The sequence below is a fragment of the Neodiprion pinetum genome, chromosome 3 (assembly GCF_021155775.2).
Source record: "Neodiprion pinetum isolate iyNeoPine1 chromosome 3, iyNeoPine1.2, whole genome shotgun sequence".
Lineage (NCBI taxonomy): Eukaryota > Metazoa > Arthropoda > Insecta > Hymenoptera > Diprionidae > Neodiprion > Neodiprion pinetum.
This window is the reverse complement of record NC_060234.1, coordinates 6,314,099-6,335,968: the sequence shown is the minus strand read 5'-3', so window position 1 is coordinate 6,335,968 and position 21,870 is coordinate 6,314,099. Positions and strand designations below refer to the sequence as shown.

The 21,870-nt window shown below is 37.6% G+C and overlaps 1 protein-coding gene across 4 annotated transcripts in view; it reads right to left on the bottom strand.

Annotated features, from left to right (window-relative positions):
- fz2 (frizzled 2) overlaps positions 1–21,870 on the bottom strand; it is a 111,254-nt gene that overhangs the window by 12,639 nt on the left and 76,745 nt on the right. The gene's annotated exons all lie outside the window — the stretch shown is intronic.

Genomic DNA, 21,870 nt, shown 5'->3' with positions numbered 1-21,870 from the left:
GTTCTTCTGGGAGTTAATGCAAGAAGACAACGGCTGAGTTTGTTTGGAACGATGTTCACATGTCTTAAAGGTTACAAGTATTGTATGGGGTTCCGATCTTTGGACCTTAATTTCGATAAGTTGTTTTAGTACAATTTTGTTAGGTTACGAGTTATTTGAAAATAATCACGCTTTCAAACCGATGATAACAAGAAAACCAAGCTTTCAACAACAAGGTTCCAGCTTTCTGATTCTTTTGTTGGCCTTCACCCGACATCAATATCTACGGAATGACAATGGATCGAACATGGGAGATTGAGAATCGTGACTTGTCTCATGAATATTGTATATACAGTTTTTCAACTAATGATTAGATCATGTAAGGTGATCAGAAATCAACAAATCAGCTCTCTGGAAAGGTTCTGCGAGTTTGTCCCTAGTCTCATTGGAATTGGAAAACACTTCAGACGAACGAGAACATTTAAACCATTAGATAGTCATGCCAATTTTCTAGTAATCAAGAACTTTACTTCACTCCACAATCATTACCTTTAATTAAAATGGAATGAGTTTCGATTAAAGTAGAAAACATCGCAAGTTTTAACTCAACGAAATGTAACTGAACAAATTCGTTAAAGTAAGCTCATCTCGCAAGATTCCCTCGTAAACCTGAGGACGGTCATCAATTCGGTCGAGGTGAACGTGCCAGCGACGAGATCCAGATAGGTTTTCACCCACACATGTACGATTACGAAAAATTCATGAGATATCGATCCGAGGCTAAGTCTGGGAGCCAGGAAGCCACACAGAGAGAAATTTCTAGTCGTGGGTACTAAAAAACGGTTCCTACCTAGTCTCAGTTTCAACAAGATAAGCAAAAAATATACTTCTATTTTCTCGACACAATTTTTCTTTATCACGATGACTCGCGCTACACTTTCTTGCAAATGTTGCAATAATTTGGTGCCTTGATGCGAAAATAAATTCGCGTTCTTACCTTATTTGACGGAAAAAATGTGTTAAATAATTAATGAGGTACCCCCTGGGGTAAAAAGTCTGTGCGCACCGGTTGTTCATGGGTCGTGCATACCGTTTCGGTGTGTAATCGACTAAACCAACACCATATAGTACCACACACGCGCAAGAGCTTCGCGGAGGTCCTTTTTTGGAGGATAATTGATCGCTGATTGGATGCGACGGGTGACCGGCACGAAATCGGGTCACCGAGCGTTGTACATCAGCAGCACAAAGCAGCGGCATGGTTCTTCTGGATGGAAAATCTGGTCACGTATCCCAGGGCGAGATGGAATGGAAGCTGTGCAAGCATTGAGCGCTTGACTCGCGGTATTCTGAGGGGAGGCAATGAAATTTAATTCCCTCTTTTCTCACATGGTCATAATTTCTTTCCTATTTAAGTTCTAATTTCCGACAAATATTTAAAGAATTTCAGTGGTATAACCTGCACGTACATTATACGAGTTACATTGTACGTGCATCAATTACACGTTGTTCAAATACAGTGAAAATTTTTAATCACACTTTGTAAAACTCCTGGACTTTGGTTGATTGCGTTAATTTCAAAAGTCCTTGTTCGAGATTATTATCGATACGAAAAAGCTGCAGTGCTTCGAAATCATCAAACGACTTTGTACACCTTCGATCATCGATGCATTGAACGGATAATGAACCAACTACTGTTTTCATCCCCTAGATGTCTATTTTGAGTAAACCGATCGCACAGTCGAAGGCACAAAGCGATTTTGGTAACGCGACTTCGGTTCCGGATCTTTATCTGAATCCACGAAGCCGAAACCCCCGGTGGATAATTGCTCGGTCTGTTGTGCTCAAGGATGTATCGACCCGACCAAAGGTAGCCGCTGCCTCTGAAAGCGAATAAATTCTGTGCGGTAGGTATAAGAGCCGCCTGGTCGGCACGAATAAACAACGAGATTCTCTGACCCTTGGTCCAGTTTCCCTTGGAACGGAAACAAATCTTTCGAGAGTCGGTCGAGCGTGGAACAAACCTTTCAACCGGAAGAAAGGAAGGACTTTGCAAGCTTGGGAAGTATGCACTAAGTATACAATTTTACGGCGCGATTTGCTCTTGGATTTGCATTATAAAGTCGCTAATTGGGGTCAACACGAGCTTTCGGGTGAAAAACGAGTACCGTTGACTAATTATAGAAATATAAGAGGTCCGTTTTCAGATTCTATCAATAAACCAAGAAAGACTGTCTTTTCAACTTCAATTATAACCTTCTAACTATTTAATTAATACATTGCTGAATATTATTACGTCACGTTAATTGTATTACAGGAGAATTTCTCTCTCGTTGAAAAGAGTGGGGTAAAGTGAATCGGTTAATTGATACGGAGAAAGAATCAATGAACAGATAGTTCATTTCATCAAGAAATAGGTATGCCATTTATTAGAGACGATATTCTTCAGTCTTATAAAATTATATGAATATTTCTGTCTTCAATCGAGAACTGAACCGTAAAATTAACACCAATACAACTTGATTCTAATAATTTTTATACACGAGAAATTTTTTTTGAATAAAATAATTATTGATATCCGTAGTAATGGGAATACAGCTACGCAAGAAATTTTGACATAGTTATATTAAGAGGGTGAAATGCTGAGACAGAACATTTGAGAGACGTGTCACACACGTAAAACGACCATAACCGTTGCGATTCGTATAACTTGCAGCAGAGGTGGATACCAGACGTGTCAAGGATTCCTTCAGCTCGCCGCATAAGGTAGTTCGATGTAATTAATTGCCGATGAATTATGGATTTACCACTTCATCATGCTACGGATGCGATTTTATTACCGCACGCAACCGCACAAACCGATTCCGCTTCGTTCTTACGGAATTGTCTTTCGCGTCCAATCTTTTCGAGAACCGTATTCGCGAAATATTAATTAATGAACTTGACAGAGTTCCGAAAATATCGACGAGTAAAAATTGTATTGGTAGTTCTGAAATAAGTAGCGCACAGATTATTTTCGAGCAACAAAACATTTTGTGAAATAGTCGCATTTACTAGAGTCAATTTGGATAAAACCGATTGGATAGAAAAATGAATTCGATGTGTTTTAGTGACAAAGAAAATTTACAATTTACTCCAAAAGCAATTGATTAAACAATGCATGATCAACACCTTCTCACTTTGGCAAAGAGGAAACAGATTTCTCGCGATCCTTTGTACAAGGATTATAAGCTTTTAACTCCAATCCAAGAGCTCTGAATTGGAATAATGCTCCCACGAAAGATGAAAGTCGGTATTAGAAACATTGTATTTGTTCTTTTTTAAATCATTTTACATCTGGCCACGAAGCACGATATATGATTTATTTATTAATTGGATCCTTAATCATAACAAGATTAATATCTGGTAAGGTATTCATTAAAATTCTCTCATTTATTCCCTCACTTACGACTAGCTACAGTTACTTCCAAAACGCATCAGTATTTCAACCCTGCACATAAAATGTCCATAAAAATTTTTCATCGCCACTCGAAATCACCCCAATGAAAAGAAGATAACAAAAAAACAAAAAAAATTGTAAAAACGCGATAATTTCCTCCACCCCAAATCGAAATAAGCGTAATCCGGTAATATCGGTTTAAGGCATAATAATCAAGTGGGTTGGATTTCGGTTAAAAGGGTGATCGGCAGTTTGCCGTGGACCACCAGGTGGTTGAAAGCTCGGGTTGGTAGCGTCTTGATCCGGGTTCAGAGGACCTGACGCAGGTGCGTCTAATAACGAGCGCCGTCGCGTCGTCGGTCTAGCTCGCTAGGCTAGCAGGTAATTAATTAGTCAACGAAGCGGCGCAGCAGCAGCAGCAGCAACAGCAGAAGCTGAAGCCGGAATCGCGGGTTCCACGGACGGGGTTTTTATTACACCATCCAGACACGAGTCTGCGCCTCGCCGCGCCGGCTTGTTTGCTTTTCCAAAGCGGAAAGTGCGCTGCTGCTGCTGCTGCTGCCGCACAGTGAGCGCACCGTGCACAGAGAGAGAGAAAGAGAGAGAGAGAGAAAGAGGGAGAGAGAGAGGGAAGGAGAGAGGCGAGGTGGAGGAGAGAAACGGCCCTTGATGAACGAGCGCCGCGTAGCGGGGGCGGACACGGGTTCGTAAATCATCCCCAACCCTCGCCCTCGCTTTCTCTCTCTCTCTCTCTCTTTTCCTCTCGCGTTATCTCCGTCGGGGATCTCCCTGCCTCCCCTACCTGCGCCGCTGTATCAAGGAAGGCCACGAAGGCAAAAGGTCGGCCCGAGACTGGCCACCAGCGCCGCCGTGCGGGAAAGAGAGCAAAAACGGTCCCTATCGGCACCGAATGATCTGTCTTCGAGAAGCCCAACCCCCCTCTTCTCTCTTCCTTGCCGCAGCTGTAAGTCACGACCGTTTGGACACCGTCTGGTCCTTCAGGATCCCCTTTTTATCTCTCCACTGACAATGAGAGAAATTTTTAGTTCCGGTTACCGCTCGGTCCTTAACTATTTTCATTTTTTACCACAATCGAAAAATATTGTTCTAGGTAGAAAATGAAAATTAGTTTTCTAGCTGTTACCGGTAAGTCTGGTATCCGTTACTATTCTTTCTCATTACGATCACTGTTGCACCGACAATAGCGCAAAATGTTTACGCGTACCTCGTTTTTCGTAATTCCAACAATGTTCAAACAGTTTTTCTAACGATACCTGTTTTACTCCATTTTTCTAGTTACTGTAACAAATGAAATTCTTCTCATCGCCGGGAGAGAGATCCAACGAGATAATGCAATTGAATTTATCACCTCTCTAATTTGTTTATTCGTTTACTTTCTCGTCTTATTTCGTATCGTTTTCAATTGCGAGTAAAACAATGTACATATTACGGAGCACTTTTATACGACATCTTGTCTTGAATTTTTCAAAGGTGTGAATTGCGTCGTATACTCAGATCGTTCACCGAGGTCGTTAGTGGGTGGCTACGGATATTATGTGAGTATGTGGTTCTCTGTACGCACATGCATAATTTCTATGGGTATGGGTGGGACCGAAGGGACACGTTGGGCGTACGAGGTACATGCAGGGTTTCGATGGCCTGCTGCATGCAGGCGCTTTTATCTACGGGAGACAACCGAGGCCTGACAGCTACGTGATGCATCGACGGTCATCGACATTGGCGCGGAAGTCGAGGTCCGTAATAGAAGTATAACGTTGAAGGAGGAGTTGAAAAAACGGGTAGGAAAATTTCGAACGCGAAATTCAAGTGGTGGAGGAAAAAACGTAAGATTATTCGCAAACTGAACGGACTTTCAGAGTAATTAGTGGAAAAACAAATTTAAACAATTCGACTATGCATGTTTTAAGCGGAAAGGAAAACCTTTGATCAGTAAATGGGTAATGAAAATTGAGTGTAAGAATTTCAAAAACTCATTTTATTACTGGATTGATCATCAGAAATGGAGAACAACTAGATTTTGCATAATAATAAACGGAATGATAAGAATTGTTTAACGTACGACAGATTTGTGGAAAGCTGCAAAGTAGAAAGAGATATTATTTTGACAGAGATATAACTTTGATTTAAAAGAGATGTTAGGGTGGCCACAAATTTTTGGGGGAAAAAAAAAATCTTTGACATTTCCAAGTTTTCCAGAACCTAAAACTTAGTTTTTCCTGACATTTTCTCAGTTCTAGCATGTTACTAAAATCTAAATCGTTAAGTTTATCAACTTTACATTCGGTTCAAAGTCAATTCTCAATTCTGAAAACGTAAAACAAGTAAATTTGCTATCTCAAAAATTCGTTTCTAGTTCCCAAGAAAGAAAACCGATATTTTTAGTTTCTCCCATAACCATAACAAAAATTCCCTTACATTTCTAGCTTTTCCATGTATCCGACCGCCATGTAATTTACATTGAAAGAATAGTTTTGGAAAATGTAATGTTGACATATTTTTTTCTCCTTCACGTTTTCGACTAATTTAATTCATCTCCTTATTTTACTTCATTAATGATTTAAATACTTCGAACGGTCTTTAAACTAACCATAGAGAAAATACCATAGTCGTGTATTTACTCGTCCCGAGATGAATCTCTCTCGACTGTTTTTTGTTTTCAAGAATCGTAAAATTTGCTTAAGATAATTGAAGAGAACGGGACGGGGAAGAATAGAGTTAAAAGACGAGAATGAAAAAGAACAGCAGCAGCAGCAACGCATGGTTATACAAAAGAGAATAAATAAGATTTCCCGTGCATGCGAAGTGGCCGACAAGTAGGCACACGTACGATACGTATAGAGTAGGCGCATACTCCTCGAGAACAAGTTTTTTTGTCATTCGCTTCGAATGAGGAGGAGGAGGAGGAGGAGGAGGAGGAGAACAAGGAGAAAGTCAAGAAGAGGAAGGTAAGGCAAAAACCGGCCACTTCCTTAAACGCCTGATAGAATAATGACCAACTTGTTCAGCCTTCTGATCTCCGGATATAAATGAGATCCGCCGATCGATCGATCCTTCTACCTTGAGATCTATTAACGGCACTTCCATTCAACTCCCGTTACGTTCTTCATTCTCAAAATCCTTTAAGTGTTCTCTTGTCCAAGAACTAAATCAACTCACTGTTGACGTAACTTTCAATGAAATGGACTTTAAAGAAATTCGGTTCGTTGAATAAATGTTTCTTACAATTGTATTATGTGTTTACTTGATTGTACGAATATTGCCAAATAGGTCGTTAAAATGTATTTGCGTCATTGCGACATCGACCTGTGAAAGATTATTCTGTGTAACGTAATTACAGTGCACTCACATAATGATCAGGAATAACATTTCATACATAAAATTTTCGTACGTATTTAATTATAATCGTTGGTTTTTGTTGATCAAGTTTACAATCAGGAACATATACTGATATTTGAAGTATTGATATTATGTCGTAAATTTTTTGTTATTCCGTCAAGTATTTTATTACAAATTTTAAGTCAGGGAAAGAAAAAAAAAAAACTGAAAACTTGAAAGGAAATTCAACTCTCAAGCATATAGTCTGTTTTTGGATTACAATCGACACAAAAACCGGAAAAAACTAATTACCCTAAAATCTATTTTGATGCTTATTTAGAAAACTTGATTTATGCGCATCCATTATAACTTTCGTCGCCTTCAACCTTGTCAAAAGTCGGTCTTGGCTGCAACCCGCAGCGTATAATTACAAGTTTCGGGAATGTTGGATGATTGATGAAGAGTAGGGTGCAAAAATTTCCGCTACGGATACGGAGGAAGAGGGTTAATTTCTCGAGTCTTGGGTATCGATTTCCAGGCTCAAGCTGCTGCGAGATTTCGTGGAAAATATTACACGGACAATTTAGCACAGGTTAAATCCAGCTGCGTCCGTGCAACTCGAAGGGTAAGTATTACCGACAGAGATTTTTCTCACAGTTCACGCGATTCGCCGACGCCTCGATTCTCAGCCAATCGCGTACCGCGACACAAGTAGATTGCATAAATCTCGATCGGTAAGACTGCACTCTGCATTGCAGAATGTTAAATAACGAAGTTTCATGAATAATATATTTCCTTTTTCTACGTATTTAAAAATGATTGGGTCATATTTCTTGATTTCAGTTAAAAATGATAATCATGCAATAATTACATGCGATTAAATTTCGCTAATTCCGATATCACAGTGCAATTTTCAACCAGTTGTACTTGCTTTAACTTTACTTTACATAAAAAAAAAAAAAATGATGCAATCTGAGATGAAAAGAGTAATTTGTAAAATTTCCACGAAATGAATCCGGTGTATCGAATGGTGCGAACGCCTTTGCGGATCGGCCTGCAGTCCGATTGGGTAAATTCCGTTTCGCAATCAGCGGTAAGAAGTGATCTCGTTCGTTCGCGGATGGATCGGAACTCGAAGGCCTCTCTGTAGCGGAGCAGCTCACGGGTAGGTACGTTTAAGGCAATGATCGATCAGCGGCGTTGTTTCAGCCGTTGCACATCTGTTATATAGCTATAGTTTTATAATAATGTATATATATATTTATATATATATCCCGCTACTAATGTTCTATGTACCCATGGGCGTGTTTTCACCCACTGGCTCAACAATTCCTACCAGACCTACGATCGTTGAACACCAAACCTCGGGGAGATATGACGCAAAGTGAACGGCTTTCACCTACGCCGAACCTCAATTATCAATAATACGCATAGGCGTGGCACGCAGATAGTACTGCACTGCAACTTCGCCTCGTTTTGATTCGATCTTTCCACTTCTCCTGTTCATGGTTGTTTCCTCGTTATTTACTTGCACTTTTTTCTTTCCATATTATAAAATTCCTTTCCTATTCCCAGACCAAAACGAAAAAATGAAGAAGAGAATAAGAATTTAAAGGAAAAAAAAAAAAAAAACTGCACGTGCCAATTTTATTATTATTATTTTTTTTTTCTCATACAAGAGCAAATTTTTTTCTTATAATACATTGGCCTCAGCAAACATATATTATATAGTGTAACGTTCTTGGACGTTACAAAAATAAATATGGATCCGTGAGTTTAATTATGAAACCAAAATCAAAAGCGTTAATAATATGTTGAGAAAAAGCTTTAATTGCAGGGTACGTGTTTCTGGTTTTAAGTCTGAAACGAGACTGTTTTTACAATAATGTTGGTTGACGCAGCAACCTTATTCTTTTCAAAGACATAAGAGGTTTATAAACGTCTTTTATCTATGATGACTACTAGATCATTGAAAGGGGGCAAGGCGGGTGAATTCACCCTTTAGCGCTACTATGTAGAGTTCCGTTCGTTGCATAGAAAAATTATTGTCTCCCGCCAACCGTCAGAATTGGATTTCTTACGTGTTAATCAAATGGGAGTTACAAAATCTCGGTGCGGCACGTCTTAAAAAAATCGCACGGCGATTTCCTTTCACGAGGTTCAATATTATGTTATAAACTATGATTTCATGAAGCTGGAGATCGAAAAAAAAAATAGTTTTCTTTTTTTTTTTTGAGGCAGTCTAATATACATGTATATATATACCAACACCGGAGTTAATTAAATGAACTTCACGCGTTCATTTAATTTCATTCATGAAACGTCAGGACGATAGTAAGAGAATTTCAAAAATAGAACCGCGTGCGAGGTCCGTGACTTTTTTCGCACCGCATTTGCAAAACGTAACGCGAGTTACACGTTCTCGGGATTGCACGTGCAGATGATGAGGGTTCCACGGTTTATTCGCGTCACAGTAACAGCGTTATAGCCGGCGAGTGCGGCAGCAGTGCGGAATTACACTGGTAATAAGGAAAATGCATCGTGCATGCTGCGCCTACGCGGATCAGCAAGCGTTTATTTATATACTTTGTGCAATCGCCGCGAGAAAGTACGCTGAGAAAAATATCATTTGTTACAGTAGCTAGAAAAAATTTGAAAAAATGTGAAAAATCGATTTGTACAGAGATGCAAAAAGAGTAGCAAGATCAGAATGTAGAATGTCAAAATGTAGGATCGGATACAGATTCTAGATTTTACCGATCTATGTTTTGATATTTCTCTAGTTTCAATTTTTTGTACTTGGACTTTCTACATTTTGATAATTCTACGAATTGGATTTTAACGTCTTTGAAAATTTCATATTTTCGTCCTACTATGAATCGGTCATTCTAGTTTCTTACCCCCACCCAAACGGAAATGTATAACCGTATAGCCAGAAAATCTTGTACTCCTTTTTTTCTACTTTTTTTGTCTGGTATAACACATGTACTATATTTTCTCGCTACTATAATTGCTATGTAGTAAATTGATGCTATTGGGAATTATTGAAAATAAAAACAAAAAAAAAAAATGGTGTTAACCCTTTGAGTCATAGTAGTAATTATTGTTAACACCTATTGTACATCCATTATTTGTATATTTAGAAAACTTTTCTATATATTTCTTGGTAGATAGTGTACTAATAGGGTTCTCAATACTCGAGAGTAATTATTGCGATATAATGTAAATTGACATTGTTAGAAACAAATTGATTGAAAAAAAAAAAAAACATGAAAATTGAAGAAATTGCTTTCCGAGAAAATTAACCCTCTACACATATGTACACGTTTTACATAAATTATAAGTTTTTAGGGTCACTGATCGTGAATCTGAAATCGGAATTATAAAGTTTCAAGATGGTGGATCCAATATGGCGGAAGAAAAATTCAAATTCGATCGTATCCGGAGAATAAAAACTCTGTCTAAGTGTTCTTGGGATCGCTGATTACGAATCTGAAATCAGATTTAAAAAATTCAGTATGCCGAGAATCCAATCAGCGACCCCAAAAATCCGTACATAGTATTTTTTTGACCGGATTCGATCAAATTTCAAATTTTCATCCACCATATTAGATCCACCATCTTGAATTCTTTAAATCTAATTTCACATTCGTAATTACTGTTATTCAAAGGGTCGACTTTGCTATTCTATAAAAAATAATTATTTTCTAATTACTGATTGTATACACCAAAGTTTCAACTTCAATATAATTTAAACCGTTAATTGTAATGATTCTACTTATATTTTTTTCACAGAATTTTCTCTCTTAACAGCTCCGAAAAATAACAAATATAAAAAATTAAAATAATTGGTATTGCAATCGAACAATTCGGACGTTACAAGTGTAGGTACGTTGAAAGTTAGGTAGATGTCAGAGTATAAGAGGTTCGATTCTGAGAATCGTACGTGTGATTAACTGAATTATTTTTAACGAGTCAACGTGCAAATGCCAGGGAAAGAAGGGCGAGGGTGAAGGGAGGGAGTTGAGCCCGTATTACACTTGAAGCGAAATGCGTCAAGGGTATAATCCGGTAGCTACACGGTTACAAGATGGCTTTTTTTACCTTGGATTTAATTCTTTTTTCTACTTCCCTTTCCGCAAGTATCATGTAAACGGGGAATTCAAACAGGAGGATACTTTACGCGTTAATAATATAATGGACAGCCTGTTAAAACCGCACGCTCGTGAACTTACAATTAAGTAGATTCGCGACGTTCCGTTTCTCACATAAGTTGACACATGTAACTGCGATGTAAGGATTCTATTTTTTCGTATCTCATACATTTTATACCTTTTCATTTTGTGTATTAATAATACAGCTTTAATGTATACAAGTCTGAATATTGTACCCAGAATCAGTTTCGAATTTTTAATTCGTAAACCAAAGGAAAAAAAAAATTTTTAGGAATGTTTATTATTGTTATAATATAATTCACAAATTTTATATACTGATAATTTAATAACGCTCGTAATCAAGAGGGAAATAACTCGAGATTTGATTGGCAGAATAATTTTTTTAGTTGCATTAATCGAAATTAATTCATGCAATTTAAACAATTTTTTTTATTTCAAATTAATTTTTTAATTCAGAGAAATGTTTTAATTCAACTAGTGTAATTTATTCCAATTCATGAATTTCAATTTTTCTCTCGATAATTCTCGATCGTTCACTCTAATTCGATTCGAATTGATGGGAGTCTTAAAATATTTCAATTCCTCCTTTTTTATTTTCTGTTAATTCAACTTCACGTTTTAATTTGATTTTTTTTTCTCTCTGCAAATAAATAATTCTGGCATCAATCCAAACTGATTCAAACCCAATTTGACTTAATTTTCCATAATTCATTCATTTCTCAGTAATTTGTCATTATTTGAGAGTTAGTATTTAATAATTCAGTTAACTCTCGATGAATCAATTGAATTATAATTGATTCACAAACTTATTGACACATCAATTCACCGAATTATTTTTCCCCTCGGCTCGAATCCAATATTTGAACACTCTCGATTTTATCACATTAAATACATTGTATTTATTCTATTGCGTTTAGTGTGTAAAAATGTAAAAATTTGTACCATTCGATCAGTCAACAATGGAATTAAACAACCGTACATTTGATATCAAGTATATAAATCTCACTCATTCTGACTGTAGTAAAAATTTATAACTTATAATAAATTATAAGATTTGTATTGTGTAATAAAACGGCGCGTCTACAATTGTCACGTTTTGTTTTTCATAAGTCTTCAGCAGCGATTCCAACTTCCCAGTTCATAAACGTATATATACAAAATTTGACATAAGTTTCTTTAAAACAAATAAAATAATGCAGTGAGAAACAATTTCGTGAAAAATTTGAAAAATTGAGAAACGATTATTTCCATTCATTCATTTATTTAACCGTGTTTTTCCCCCCTTTGTTTCGTTTTTTCAATTTCGTTCTCGACTGCACGAAAACGAGACGAAAATAATTCGCTGAAACCGTTCCTCCACTGTACATATATTGTGCACGTATAATCGTTATTATTTTAACCTGGCGTGACGACGACGCGAGGCTTCAGGTGTCGAAGACCGCGAAAACGGGAATAAATATATATATAAGGCATTCCACACCAAGCCAACTTACGTCTGACCTTCACCAACGGCGATTTTTGTTATTTAAAATTGTTTTTTCAATCAGAGTGTACAAAAAGAACGCCTTTCGTCGAGTTTTAGATATCTCGAATATCGGATTGGATTTTTACTGTTCCCCAAAAAACGAAAATCAAATTTTCGAATAATTAGCCCCAATCGATTGACTTTAATTTTTTGTCATACATTCTTTGTTAAATAACAAAAATTTCGAGACCAAGATGAAAGCGGACAAACTTTTGGCTTAGAAGCTACAGGCAAAACAAGTAACCGAGAAGTGAAACAAAAAAAAAATAAATAAACACACGAATAAAATATAAATCTGTATTTATTTTACTTTCATTATCGTCTGTAAAAATTTTCGTATTTTAACAAAGAATTTGGAAAAAAAAAATGTGAAGTCAATCGATTGGGCCTATGCATTCGAAAATTAGAGTCACGCGTTTTTGGAAGCAGTAAAAAATCGAGGTGCAAGATGTTTTTTATTTTTGTTCACGCCACGACATATTCAAAAATAAGGAATAAAAAAAATTTTTTTTTTTACATCGCTAACGGTGATGATAATACATGGATCAGTGCGGGGTGGAATGCCTTATACATAACATATCTGCGTGACTCCCGTGCAATTGTAAAAGTCCGCAAGGCGATAACTCGCTTCACCGTGATATATATATATTATACATATGCACGCAGCGCATCTCACAGATATACATATAATATAATCGCGTTTGCGCTGCTGCACTGTCTGGAGGATAATTCTTGTTCGTCTAAACCGAAGCGAGAAGCAGTCGAAAAATAAGACCAGAAATTTTTTTTTTTTTAAATCATGAAAAAGAAAAGAAACAAGAAAAAAATGAACAAGAAAAAGAAAAGAACCTTTAAGATAGCGCGCGAGAAGTGAACGCGGCACGAACGACGCGATAACGCCACGTCCAAATAATATGACTAGTTTGAAACTGCGTGTGTGTGCATTTATACATGTATATATAATACGGCCATCACCATGATGCGTGTATTAGGTTTACGAGTGCATTTTAGGTGTCAAGTGCGTCACGTACAGTTGGGGACAATGAATCTGAGACAGCTAATTTTTTTACACCAGCGCAAAACGGTAACGCATACCTCGTTTTTCGTAATTCCAACGATATTGAAACAGTTTTTTTTTCAACGATATCGGTTTTACTCAATTCTTCCAGTTACTCAAACAATTGAAATTTTTCTCAGCGATCGACACGTCAACAAGTATTCTAAGGTTAGATTCGACGGTCATTGGTTATGTTGTTCTTTATTGAGATTGAGTTTGTTTCGCGCTCGGCCGACTGTGGCGCTGCAGGTTTCTCGGTGTTGCCAACGTAACTGTCTGGTGTAAAAAATTACCCGTCTCAGATTCATTGTCCCCGAGTGTACATACAGTGAGAATTAACCAAAGCCGCAAATGACAATGCGAGTGACACTGTCCATGCACCACGTGCGTTATACACATGTGGGTTTATATATATATATGTATATGTATGTATATGAACGTATCTCGTTCTCCTGCAACTTATTCCTCTCCTCCTCTTCCTCCTCTTCGCATTCCATACACGCCTCAGTACCGTTAAACATTACAGCTCGAATGCGAACTCGCACTTGCATTCTCAAATCGACACGAGCATTGCGTGCAAAGTGCAATTGGCGCGAGTGTGAACATACATATGCATGTGTGTATTAGTATAGTTGTTATTTTGGTAATTAATAAATAAACGTAATTGACGTGTTGTATGTGGAATAAAAATTGGCGGAAATCCTAAATTTGTCCGATAAGTTTAACACGTCTCAGCAAGCAGTCGAGTTTTTGTACAGAAAAATGCATATATATGTATTCGAACATTTTTTTTTTTTTTTTGTTTTCAAGAAAATTGTTTGTTACTTTAAAAATATATCGGGGTTAGTTCGGAAAATTTTCGATACTGAAATTCCCTGACTTTTCCAGTTATATTCGAAAAAAGCGATCGTATGTCTAAGAAAAATACGAGAAAATTCGTATGTTATATATCATATGGAACAGCTAGAGTCGTTGATATTCGTCGGGGAAATATTGAAAGGAATTAAATTACGACGACAGTCTGGGCGAGATGTTGCAGCAAGTTGAGGTGTTCTGCTCAACGTGACAGAACGTAGGTGTATAAATCCCGCATCGCTGGTCCAGAATTAAACGTGTAAATTCTCGGAAACCAGATGCATTCGATGAATGCTTACTTATTCAGTCGCTGGAAAGCAACCGGGGTTCGTTGCCGTTTGCCTGGAGGCCTTGCACACGAAGCAAGGAGGAGGTAAAACGCAGACGTCTCTCCTCTCCACTCCTCTCTCTCTCTCCCCCCTTTCTCTTTCCATCTGCGTTACTTCCTCCCCCGCAAATCCCATAATAACAATAATTAGCAATTTCTTTGACCCAATTGAGCAGTTTTATCACTCCAACAACGAGTAGAAACGACGCGTTCGTTGCAATAACAATGATAGTATTGTTTTTTACGATTATTGAGTCAGTGACATACGGTATGCGTAAATTGCAGATAGTTGGTTGGAAAATGGGGGGAGAAATAAAGGAAAGGAAACTAAACGAGAGTGGGGTATGTATTTAATTAAACACGAGAAGAATGCGAACGCGAGTTTTAAAAACACCGCGGTATAAATGTGACAAGATCTTCGCTGCTCGTTACATCAGCTGAGCGTATAAATTTGCAGTTACACCTATTACGACACTTATTTGCATTGTAATGTCGTTCGTAAGCTGAATTAACCGCACCCAGAAACATCATCGTTTACTTTGATGTTACAAATATATGCATGTATTTTTATCGAACGAATTTACTGTGTCGTACATGCGGCTTGCGAGATTTATGTTACGTAATATGTTGAACGATCTAACGAAATGGAATTTCGTTTGGAATGTGCAATGATTTTGATTAATTTTTCGTAGCAACCGGCATTTTGTTGAGATCGTGTGCGTGTGTGTGTGTGTTTGTGTATATATTATATATATAATTGTTTAATACAATTAGGAAAATTTGGTTCATTTGATTCGAGATTTTAGAAAATATGTTGCAGCGATTCGAATTTATACATTACCTCAATTTATGAGAAATTTGAAAAACAGAAACAGAACTAGTACCTACATCAATTTTAGAACTTGGATTAATCATCACACTGATAATACATAGGAAACAAATTTTAATGTAAATTGCCAACGTACGCAAAATGTGTACGTTTGAATTTTCAAAGAGCATAAGCATTAAATTCCGATCGTTCTTTAAAGAATCAACTTTCCGAGCCAATAAAAAAATGCTTCCCAAGCCTTTCCGAGCAGCTACCTCAATTATTTGAGATTCTAACCTCGAAAATTCGTATCAACTACATCGCGGGCAAAAACAGAAAACTCGGGATGGCCAGCCTACACGAACAGCCGATAAAACTCGCGCATGCGCGGTTGATTTTCAAGTTTCAACATATCGTCCCGGAACATAGAAAAATACCAAACCTACAAATAAGTTTCTTTTTTTTTTCGATGGTACTAAAAAAAAGTGAAAAAAACTATGGCGACGCTATTTTTCCACAGAATCAGTGCATTTCGTATTGTGAAATACACGCGGCGTAACATTACATGTAACACATGTGGATATACCGGGCGTCCCAATTTAAAATACGCATCACGTTTTCAGCCGAATTAACGTTTCAATTGGAAAATGTGTCCTACAAAAGTTGTTCGGTTCAAAGGGGGACACACGAAGATTTTTTTTTTGTTTTTTTGGTCCAGCATCACAGTTGGCGATGCTGTGGAGGACGGACCAGTTTTTTCAAATGTAATCATGCATTTTTCTTTCAACTAAAATATTCTTTATTCAAAAATCTACAATTTTCTCGAACATTTTTTTTTCCAAACGAATAATTCGTGAGATGGAACAAAAAAAAACAAATATTTTATTACTCCAAACTTTATTACTCCAAATAGTATATACTATTTATATTCTATATATATATATATATATATATATATATATATATATATATATATATATATATATATATATATGTATAAATTGATATAGGTAATGAGAATTATGAACGAAGTTCAAATTTTATTGCTTTAAAAGGGTTAGAAGAGCCGGAGAGATAAAGCGATCAGTAGCCTGCAGGCACGGTTGTTGATTAGTCGCCACGTGTTGGTGCGAGTTAACGTGATGATACACACGATGCTGGCTGGCATAGGTATGCCTATTCCTTCGGTGTTGGTTTTACACCCGATAAGATAACGCGTGATGGATGTTGCTATGACAATGAATCAAAGATGTCTAGATGATGTTCGTTAGACTTTTATTTATTCATTCATTCCTTTTCTTTGGTGTGAAAAGTACGCGGTTGGAACAGTTTTTCAACTTTTGCTCGCATTCGGACGGATTATTTAATTTTCTAACGCGTGAATGAAAATTGTTGATTTTGTGAAGTGTTCGTAGTCGTGTAAACGTGAATTTGTACACTAATAAAAACGTTTCTTGTCGTCAGCCGTGTGAAGAAAATGAGGAAAATTATTAATTTTCGACAATAAAATTGCTCGAGTATTTTTGTTCATTGAAATCGATGTTTCCTTGAAATTGCTTTATAATTGATAATAACAATGCATTTTTAGTGTATAGACGTTTATTTATATCTCAGTATCGAATTTTTTCCCACTCTGATCAGTGACACAGTTTCGATTCAATTAAAAACTGTCTTTTCTTTTCTCTTTTGTTTCGTCGTATATTGGCAATCGTTTCGTCGTCCTGTACCAGCAGAGTTTTCAAATATGTATCACGATACATTGTAACTTGTACACACAGTTGCATGTACATAAGCATATGTACCGAACAATAAATAACGAAAAATAAATATACCTGAGGATGTATGTATGTACAAAAGAATAAAAACAAACTACGTAACGCGTGTATAGAATTTAAAATGAGAAGCCCTAGAAACAAAGATAGATAAAGATAAAGAGAGAAAAAAAGTTAGTTGATTGATTGAAAATTGTCGATCAAAGATTCTTCTACGATGGTATCAGCCGAGATCATCGCAGCTCGTCAAAAGTTGCGTAACTCGAATCTTGAATAAACAACGATCGAAGATGAATGGAGCGTAAAATTTCGGAAACGGTGGAATTTTCCTTCGTGTTTTTGCCAAATATCGAAGTCCACGTATTTCAAACGCAAAAAAGGGTTCAACAGTCTGATTCCTTACGCAATTTCAACCAAAAGCGCTACAAAAAATTTTCATTCGATGCAGAAATAAAGAATTGGCACGAATTATACGAAATCGCAAAAGTAAATTCGTAGAATTCAATTCAGCGCAGATTCCTAAAACTTCAAATGATCTTTGTTACTTCGTAAAACCCCAAAAACCGTGGAGTAACAATAAGTTTCGGCCATTGTCGTCGAATTTTGACAGTTTTGTTCGATTTTACATCCAAACTATCCAATTCCGACATCAGGTTCCTCATCGGGGAGCCGAAAATTCCCCGAGTAACAAAATTCTGGTCTGAATGTTAAAAATTGAAAAATGTGCGAACGAAAGGCGATTAAAACGAAGTGACAGTCGTCTCTTTCATCTCCTTCCTTTCCTTCGGACGTACCATTCAGGCGGGTAATTTATAAACAACGGCTATGCCACTCGGAAATAGACCCTCAATTAACGACTGCAGTCCCGGTCTTACACACACGGTGAGTAAGTAATTCACGCCTCCTCGCATCATCCTCGCGGCATAAACGGGGTCCGGTGATATATCCCCCCATTCGGCAGGCGTCGGCGACGATGGCTCTCCTAATCCGACCATACAAATTGCTTATTTACGCCAAATACGTGCGTCCGGGTTTGCCCCCTGCCCTTCGGCCCTAGTGAATCAAACTTCAGGGCACACGCAGAGCTCTACGCATGCAACTACGTGCGTAACCGCGTTGTAAACAACACCCGATACGCGGACCTCGAGGAATTTATAACCGCGAGATCAAGTCCTCGTCCCATAGCCCAGATTTTTTTTTTTAACTTTGGGGGGGGGGGGGGGGGGGTTAGAAGTCTAAATCTCGATTTTCGGAAAAATCCCGCAATTGCGTTCGCCGCCGTCTTGATTTAAAGTTCAAGTTTTTCGTTTTTCTGAAATAACTCGTTAATTTTTGCTCTAAAGTTGTAAATTACTTCCAACCACCACCCTTCCCCCCCAAAGTTTAAAAAAAAAAAAAAAAATCACTCCGCGTAATTACTTCCATTTGAATGTCTATCTCTACTGGACTACTGGTCTGTCTGTCTGAAATGGCTGCAGGAAATATCGCAGTAAGCGTACCGTGTACTCTGATTACGATGGTGTAATTCAATTCGATTATTATCGGCTCTCTTTCTCTCTCTTTTCAAGACATGTTCGTTGTTGTTAAGACAAATGGTGTCAACCTTGTCAAAGAAGTTGATGGAATTGATTTTAGAACACTTGGTTAATCAGGTTCATCGATATTGTCGAAGGAATGATAGTTCGAAGTCGGGTACCACTTCAAGTTGTATTAATCGTGAGGCTGAAGTTAGCAACGTTAACGCAACGAAAAATTCGGGAAAAATTTAGAACGACTTTCAAGGTATTGGCTTTGCAAAATAAGAGTAGGTACATTTTATTTGTCACGGTTCACTGAGTTTCAGACATTGTTGAAGGTTCGAAGTAACCATTTTTAACAAACGTATGCGTCGTTACAGTAACGTTACTAACTTCAGCCTCGTTATTAATCATCAAATCAACTCCACGCAATAAACATACCCTGTACTCCAATAATAATAGTGTCATTCAATTCGACGATTGGCAGCTCTCTTTCAGAAAAAGTAACTTCAAGTTATACGACGTCTCTCGAGTGGTTTGATTCAACGCACATATGACAGTCGTTTCAATTCAGAATTGAATCATATACCTATTACTTGTACGTAATCGTGTGAAGGAGTGATTTGAATTCGTTTAATCGACTCCGCTAAACATCAATGCGCATCGGATAATGTTCATAGGTTTGACTTGAACATGTTCGAATTGGTTTGTTTAATAAATTTGTATTGATTTTAATTCCTCAAGTCGTATAACTTGAAGTTGCGGATAGTCGTAATACCTATGTCATACCTTAAAATAACTTGAAACCGTATCAGCGAGTTTTTTTTTTTCAAGGCGCGTCAAGTGGCCGAATAAATAAAAGAAGCGATTTTAAATCACATCACGTATCTTATAACAAGTCATTGAAATTCGTGTAGTGAAAATGTCTATTAGGGTGACCTGAATTCGCCTCAAGTGTTATTCTTAAGTCGTATGATTTCAATAAATCACTTCTAGTTTAACACAAAATTGCACACCGTCGTTCCATTTCATAATAATATTAATATAGTCAGCCACTCGATATTCATGACTGCGTTCAATAAATCGAAACTAAAAAAAAAACAGAAGTCTGACAACGTGTGCAGAGTCCAGTTTCTCTGTATCATCTCCGTGATCGTGCGATCTTATTTTATTAATCCCTTCCTTTTCACGAGGTTGAAGCAAGTAACGTCAACGTCACGAAACATCGGAAAGAAATTCATTGTTTTACAATTTTCAACCAACTTTCACGGAGTTGGGTTTTGTACCGAATTCCAGAAAATTCGAACGGTCCGAAGTGAAGTTTTTTTATGATGCTGAATTTGGTAAAGTTATTGCAACGATTAACGTTTCGAAAAATCTTTTGTTTCACAATTGCAGGAACGCCTGAGATTCAGCGAATCACAATAAGTCAAAACTTGTGGTTATTTGAAAAACTGAACAACTTCAAAGTCACTATAAACTTGAAAATAGTAATTTTTCCCTCCAATGTTTCGTCGGGTCAACGTTGCTAACTTCAATCACGTTTCTTTTCGGCGTAACAATTTCTGCGAATCACGCCCGCGCGCATAAAAAATTTCGCTATACCAAGTGATAAAACGGTTTATTTATGTCCATAAACGATGCGAGACATTTTCTTCGCCTGAAAATAAATAAGCTTGTACGTATAGCATAATGCCGTGACGTGTGCGTGACCGTAGAAAAGACCACATGTTATAAGCTGTATGTTAATTTTGTTTCGCAAGCGTAACAGCGAGAGGCGTTGGGCATTGAGAATATAAAGCGGCATGCGGAAAGGCGAGAAGGGGGAGGGGGGGGGGGGGAGAGGGAATAATCGAGAGGCAGTATATCTTTGACAATTAACGAACAAACAAACACACCATCAGGCATCACCGATTGGCGGTGTTATCGACGAATACAACCTGAGCGTGTCTGGAATCTTAAATTTAGGCTGCTGACTCGTCAGCTGGCAAGATACGGTTATTTACGTGTGTAGCTGTACGTGATAGATATTGCGGTCCGTTTTTATTTTCATCTTCGCGGGATGTAAGATCACCCGAGAATCGCAAAAAGACGCGCCCGGTGCCGTTCTCACATTTCGCATACTTCGTGTCATGCCGATTGTCATATAGTGTCAAGTTTTTGGGTGAATATTAAAAAACGTAGAAGGATCGGAAGATAGAAGAATCGTCGCGATGAATTTTGGCACACTTCTCGACCGTCTGCTTCGAATAAAGTAACCACAGGAGTCCGTGTTACAACGAATTGTGTCTATTAACGAATGATAGACTTTTACATTTCTTCACGGTGAGCGTATCGTTATGAACCGACGCCGTCGGCCATAGAATGTTTGTTGTTTAGAGAGGACATCTCGTAAACATGTTTGTCTAACTTGTCAACCGGACCTTTGCCTAACTATTTTATATTCAGGTTACAACGCAATGCCGAACTTTGAAAGACGGGAGAAAAAACTAGTCTATACGAAATTTCAAAATTTGGATATCTTAAGACTATACCGATTCGTCTATATTTCGACTTTTATATACTTAGATCTATTCAATTTTTGTCGACGTTCTATAAAACGGGTTTCTGCGTTTCTTGTTACATATTTTTACCCCTAGCTAATTTTTCGCGTTTATATTTTTCAGCATTCTGCGACGCTGAGAAAAGAATATGCGTACATCGATCGCACAAATGAGTCGTTATATCTGGAGCGATAAGCGTTGAAATTAGAACGGAAAGGGGTCCTCGCATTGCAATCGCTGCTGCAAGGTCGCCGGAAATCAATCACGCGGAGTGTTGAGACTGTGGTCCGATAATTTCGCAGATTTCGTCGTATCGGTAAAGATATTTATAAAATATGATCAAGACCACCCGGCTCGATGCGATCAATCTCGTGTAATTCACAATGATCGATAATAGCTACGGGTGTCATCGTTCTTTTTATCATCGCTCATTGAGATGAGTTCCAGTTACGAATTCGAATCTTATCTGCCGTGAATAGTTTCCACATTACGATCAAGTATAATCACTGATCGTCAAATTAGCGAAATTCTTCATG